The sequence below is a fragment of the Suricata suricatta genome, chromosome 2 (genome assembly GCF_006229205.1).
Source record: "Suricata suricatta isolate VVHF042 chromosome 2, meerkat_22Aug2017_6uvM2_HiC, whole genome shotgun sequence".
NCBI classification, from domain to species: Eukaryota; Metazoa; Chordata; class Mammalia; order Carnivora; family Herpestidae; genus Suricata; species Suricata suricatta.
Genome location: NC_043701.1, coordinates 179,105,649 through 179,111,972, shown reverse-complemented (window position 1 = coordinate 179,111,972; position 6,324 = coordinate 179,105,649).

The window sequence follows — 6,324 nt, the reverse complement described above, 5'->3', positions numbered from 1 at the left end:
GACGTGGTATCTCACTGTGTGCTTCAACTTTCGTGTCCCTAGTGATGAGGGATGTTGAGCATCTTTTCTTGTGTCTATTGGCCATTTGTGTGTCTTCTTTGAGAAAATGTTTATTCGAACCCCTGCCCATTTGTTTTCTTTCCTTTTGAGTTGTAGGAGTTCTTCATATATTTGGGATATTAATCCTTATCAGAGCTATGATTTGACAAATAATTTCTCCCATCCAGTAGGTGGGCTTTTCATTCTGTTGATGTTTTCTTTCGTTGTGCAGAGCTTTCTGGTTTGATGTAGCCCCACTTGCTTGTTTTTGCTTTTGTTGCCATTGCTTTGGAGTCAGGTCCAAAAAGTCACCACCAAGACCAGTGTCAAGGCCCTTCCCATCTATGCTTTCTTCCAGGAGTTTTATGGTTTAGGTCTTATATTCAAGTCTGTAATCCCTTCTGAGTTCATTCTTGTGTGTGGTGTAAGATAGTAGTCTAGGTTAGTTCTTTTGCATGTGACTGTCCAGTTTTCCCAACAGCATTTATTTATTTATTTTTTAAATTTTTGAACATTTATTTATTTTTGTGAGACAGAGACAGAGCATGAGTGGCGGAGGGCCAGAGAGAGAGGGAGACGCAGCATCTGAAGCAGGCTCCGGTCTCTGAGTTGTCTGCACAGAGCTTGCCACGGGGCTTGAACTCACTGTAAGATCATGACCTGAGCCGGATCAGACGCTTAAAGGACTGAGCCACCCAGGCGCCCCTCCCAACAGCATTTATTGAGGAGGCTCAGTGGGTTTAAACGCCATCAAAGCAACTTCTAAGGAGCCCCATTTTCTTGAGTTTCCATCTGAGAGCACATAGTCCCTAGAGATGGACACCGATGTTTCGTGATGCCACTGTCATAGAGCCACCATGTCTGTGACTGTGAGCCACTTTGGGAAGCAGTGTGAATGGAGCCCATGAGTGTGCAAGAGCCAGGAAGTGACCTGGGCCTAGAGAAGAGGCAGGACTACCACGTGGACATGAGCCAGGTGCAGTGGAGGCACCAACAGATACTTGATTACGGGGCTAGCCTGATCAGAGCTGCGTGTTGGAAAGATCCTGGCCGCGTATGTAGAAAGAACCAGTTCGTGGAGGCCAAGGAGAGGAGGCAGGAAGAGTCACTAGAGCCTGCTGTGGCAGGTCCCAAGGGAGAGATGAGGTGGGTCCAAACAAGCCATTCTCAACTTCAGTGGGCACCAGGGGAGCTCCTGAAATATGCAGATTCCTAGGTACCATGCCAGAGATTCAGATTCCCGGGCCCTACCCTAGCTCTACAGAAATGGGATCTCTGGTTTTGAAGCCCAGGAATCTGAATTTTTAAAACCTCCCAGGCGTCTAAGGTGAGCTGAGCTTGGGAAGAGGATGGTGGCCGACTGGAGGGAAAAGAGCTAAGGATGACAGTGAGGCTTCGGCATCAGTCGCACGGGCAGGTGTGTGCTGGGGACATTCATGGAAACGGCTGTTGCAGAGTACGCAGCGGGTCTGGGTTGGACCCAGCAGCGAAGCGGGGTGGGGAGGGAGTGCAAATCATGAACAGTCAACTCAGAGGCTCTGTGTGTGGGTGTCGTTCCCATTACCCTCCCCAGCACTGCTTTGTAATATCTGACTGCATTAAATGCTCAGCCAGGAAAATGAAATTTATTTAGAAGGCTCAGGAATTTCACATGGAGGGCAGGTGATGCTGCTCTAAATTTCCCAAGTCAACAGCTCGTTTTTGCTGTTGGGTGGACTGTAGATCTTATGACAGAAGCAAGTGGAAATGCTAGCGGCTATAAACTTTCTTCTTATTGGCAAAATGTCTATTATGCAGCTAAAAACATCTAGTTAATAGGCGCTGCCCTTCAACAATTGGTAGCAACAGAGTCTCAGGCGGTGATAGCAATGACATTATGTCTCTTTCATCACCTGCACGTTCTTTGTATCGCCAATTACTGGCCCTACATTCACTCCTGGCCTCAGACGCTGCAGAATAAAGAGGCCGTTCCCATGGTGCTGCCATCGCTCAAATCACCTGGGGTCCTCAACTGATTTTCCTTCAGAGGTTTCTGCCTGTGCTTTCAGGACCTCCAATCTTCAGTGGGCGGGGAAGACATCGGATTCTAGGAAATAGTGAAAATCGTAGGAAGGTAAGTCTGGTGGGCAAGGTACTCATCAAGCCAGGAGGTTCCAGCTGGGTCACTCACCGGGCATTTGCTGGGCGTGCCTGCCACACCGGGCTCTGGGCTGGGGGCTCGGGGCGCTGATATGCACAGCACCTCGCTCCTGCCCTCCCACGGCTTACAGCCCTTCAGCTTTGTCAGGTGGGAACTCTGAGCTGGAGCTGGAGCGCCTTCAGGCTGTGGCAGCCTCTCAGGAGTAAGGGAGCCGCTTCTGGGGGGAGTAGGAGGCTCTCAGGTACATTGACAAGTTCTGAGGCTTGTTTGAAGCCGGCCCTGTTCCTCCCTTCGTGGAAGTTTTGATGCAGAGTCGAAGTCCGCAGTTTTCAGGAACCGCACTGTGTTGTTACCCTCCATCCGGTAGAGGTTTTGGATCGGGTGTAGGAAATTTTCACAAGAACCTAAATTTCACGTCGGTTTGTGATGGATTAGCATACCAAAATTGGCATAAAGTGCACTTAATGGATGCATTACTGCAGAAGGGATCTGTCTAACCAGAGCATTTCTAAATTTATGAAATTGAAATGCACTTCAGGTTACCGAGCAGTCTAAATTTGTCAAAGTCACAGGGCTGGGGGCAGGTCGTTGCCGGTGGCAGAGATCTGAAGCCAGGTCCACGGAAGGAGAGCCTGTGCACGGATCCCCGAGGGCCCCTCACACCCAGTGCGGCCCCTCCCGTGCGGGGAGCTGCTAGCAGCCCTCCACCCCGTGCTGTCCCCTTGGAAACAACCTCAAATGTGAGGACAAGGTGAAAGTGAATTGCACCTTTATCTCCGTCTCTGGTAATGTGCTCATTGAAAATTAAGGCGTTAGCTGATAGCAAAGGCCTTAGGTGTTTAAACTCTGTTTTTCTTTCAGGGGCTTTTGCATCGCGGTGGGAGGCACTTGGAAGACCCCACATGCTCTGGTCTCAATGCTCTAGTGGTGGAATGACCAATGCCAAGGCTGGTGCTGTTGAGCTGGGGCCTGTACCGAGTAGCGCTCAAGGCCAAGCCTCATCTCCTTTTCTTCTGGGGGGTCTGCTGACCCCACTTTCAGATTAGGGGGCCCAGGTCCCAGAAACATGACTCCCATCCTTTAATCCCCAGCAGAGGGACTTCCAATAGCAATTCCTCTTGGATTCATAGCTCTGTAAAACGCCGGGAGGCAGCTTTCCAGTGCTTCCTCCTCCAGCTGAGACACTGAAGGCCAGAGAAGGGCTCCAGGTCTCATAGAGGGCTGGCGGTAGGAGCCGAGCCTGGACTTTCTGAGCCTCAGCGTCTCCCAAGCACGTAGCACGTCCGTGGCGCGGAGAGTGGCCCACGCCGTAGTCACCCCTTCACTTGGTTCCCCCTCCACGTTCCCACCAGGTGTGCCTGCCATGAACTCGAATTCATTGGCGTTCACTCACACTAACAGTAGAGGAGAGGCTTCGGCGCTTTTCCCGTGTTTGGTTTCCGAGCCTCCGTCTCTTTGCCTGAAAAATGAGGATAAGCGTGGCTGCCTCACGTTCGGCTCGCGAGGCTGCGGCCAGGCTCCGAGGGTACAGTGTGGGAAAGCGCTCAGCGGCTCTGTAGGTCCCCATCCTTAGGAGGGGATGGAGACTTGGTCGTCTTGGCGGCTCCAGTACTCACTCCAGTGTGCGGCACAGAGCAGCTGTTCAGGGAGTGTCTGCTGAATGAATGACTGAATGGACGTGACTTGGTAGCCACAGCAGGTCCCTGGCCTTCAAATGTTCTGATGTCCTTGCGCTGTGTCTCACAGAATCTCTATTCAAGCAATACTTGTTCACTGCTTCAATTTATTGGTCCAGAAAGTTAGTATGTGACTGTGAGGCACAAAATTGCTTTCAATAATGCTGAGTGCTAAATGTAGCTAATATTTCTGAGCTCTTGCAATGTGCCAAGCTTCGTGCTTAGTGTTTCTCAAACATTTGGATGTGAATCTTCACACAAGCCCCCGCCAAGGGAATGTATCAGTCAGCTATCGCCACAAACATGCTGCGTAACAAACCCCAGCATTCAGTAGCTTACAAGCATTTCCCTCCTCGCTCGTGCGTCTGTAGGCTGGCTGAGCTAGGTCTGTGTCGAGCTGTAGATGGGGTGACTTCGTTCCAGGCCGCCAGCTGAGTTCACGTCTGCTCCGTGTGTGTTCATTCCGGAGCCTGCTGGAAGAGACAGCAGCCTCTTGGGACACCTTCTCATGAGCCAGCGGAGCACAAGAGAGGAAGGCCAGCCTTGAAACACACATCAATCTTCTCATTCAGTAACATCTTCTAAAATCTCATTGTCTGAAGCAAGTCATATGGCCAAGTCCAAGTTCTTGGAATGGGGAAATATATTCTATGCTCTAGGAGGCTGTGACAAGGGTGTGGAAGTGTAAAATCCCCATGGGATCACAGATTCAATTTACTACGAGTAGGTGCTGTTAGTCCCGACAGAAAGTGACATGCACAAGGTACTCAGTTAGTAGGTATGGTTTGAACTCGGGCATTTTAACTCCAAAATTATGGAAGCCTAAGAGTGCGTACCCTTAGGAGGGGATATTTGTTTTCTTAAATTATCTTCATTTTTTCCGCCCATGTGCTGCCAATATCACATTGGCAGCACCCTCTCAGTTACACATCCGTCTATCTGTCCGCTCATTCCCACACATCCGGCATTTGTGTGTTCTCTCAACCTTCCGGAGTCATAGACAAAGTGCAATTCTTGGGTAATTTTGTGAAATGTTGAATACTGAGGGCAAAAATTGCCCTCTAGTTAATCTCAGGCACGTGTAAAAATACCTGAGGAAAGTTCCTGGTGGAATTCGTATCAAAGTGGTACCGTGATTTTACTTAATAACAATTTGCTCCATGTCAACCGTGATTTCTGACACCTGAACTTGAAAGTGATCTGGGTGGGCCCAGAGCCATCTCCATAACGGGGCCACGTGTTTACTTGGAGGGAGGAGAGGAAAGAGCGAGGTATGTGTGGCCGTAGAATAGTGTTCCACACAGCCTTACAGGAGGGGATTTCCTCCTCAGCGTTTCCATAGAACCTTCCCTGTGTTTGTTTAAACCCATTGCACACTCTGGTCTGACAGCTGCCTGGCCCAGGGCCTCCTTTGCAGACACATGTACAACTAACCCTCTTTCACAGCACCCTGCACTGTGTCCCCCCGATGCAATTTCTTGAGTATATAAACTTCACTGAAAGGCAGGCTTTTCTTGGGAGCTAATAAATAAGCCCCAAAGCCACAACGTGTGTAAGACCTTGAAAAATGGCATCATCATCTATTGGGAATTGTGAACCCTGCAAAAAGCAGCTCATTGTATTTTCGGAAAAAGGATTTTGTTTAAAAAAAATAATGAACGAAAATCACTAAGTGGCGTCTATATGGAGAAAGCAGGCTAGTCTGAGATTCAGAGGCTGGTCTCTTTGCTCCCTCTCTCCTCGTAGGTTTTATGTAAGAGGCATTATTTGCAGGAAAACAAGACACAGTTTGGAAGCCTTCCCCTCTCATCCAGCTTCTCATCTGCAGTTATAATCCTCTGATTGTGACCTCTGCCTGAGTTGCTATGGATGCTGAACACAAGTTCGGGGACCTCAGGGCAGGCTACAGTTTCTGGGGAGCGGCTGGATGAAGCCTCAGGCAGTATAGACCAGATTTTTCAGAACAAGAGGAAAGGGGGAAAGGCAGGATCAGGAAGCACCCCTCAGTGGTGGGCCAGCACTCTGCAGCATAGCAAACACTTTCTGGCCGCTTTGAGCCAGAGGGTGCTGGACCATGGCCATGGGGACATGGGCAGGCAAAAGGCTGTGTGACTGAAGACAAAGATTTTTTTTTCTGTCCCTTGGACCCGTTTCCTGAGAGGCTGGGCTTGGTGCTCCAAGCGCCCCCTGAGTTGAGTCTTCCAAAACCCAGTTCCTTTTCTATAACCGATGGCATCTTTGGTCAAGGGTCAGGGAGTCGACCACTGGTGCCGGTTCCTTGGCCTGGGACGGCCCAGGTGGTTTCCTGGGGCAGGCGCCTCCCGGCCACTGCGGCAGGGCTCCCCGGTCCGCGGGGCCTTCCCTCCCGGTCGAAGCAAACAGGCTGGGCCACGGAGCCCGGGGGAGGCTCCGCGGGCTGCAAAAATACAACAGAGGGCGCAGAACCCACCAGCGCCGTGGCCTTGCATA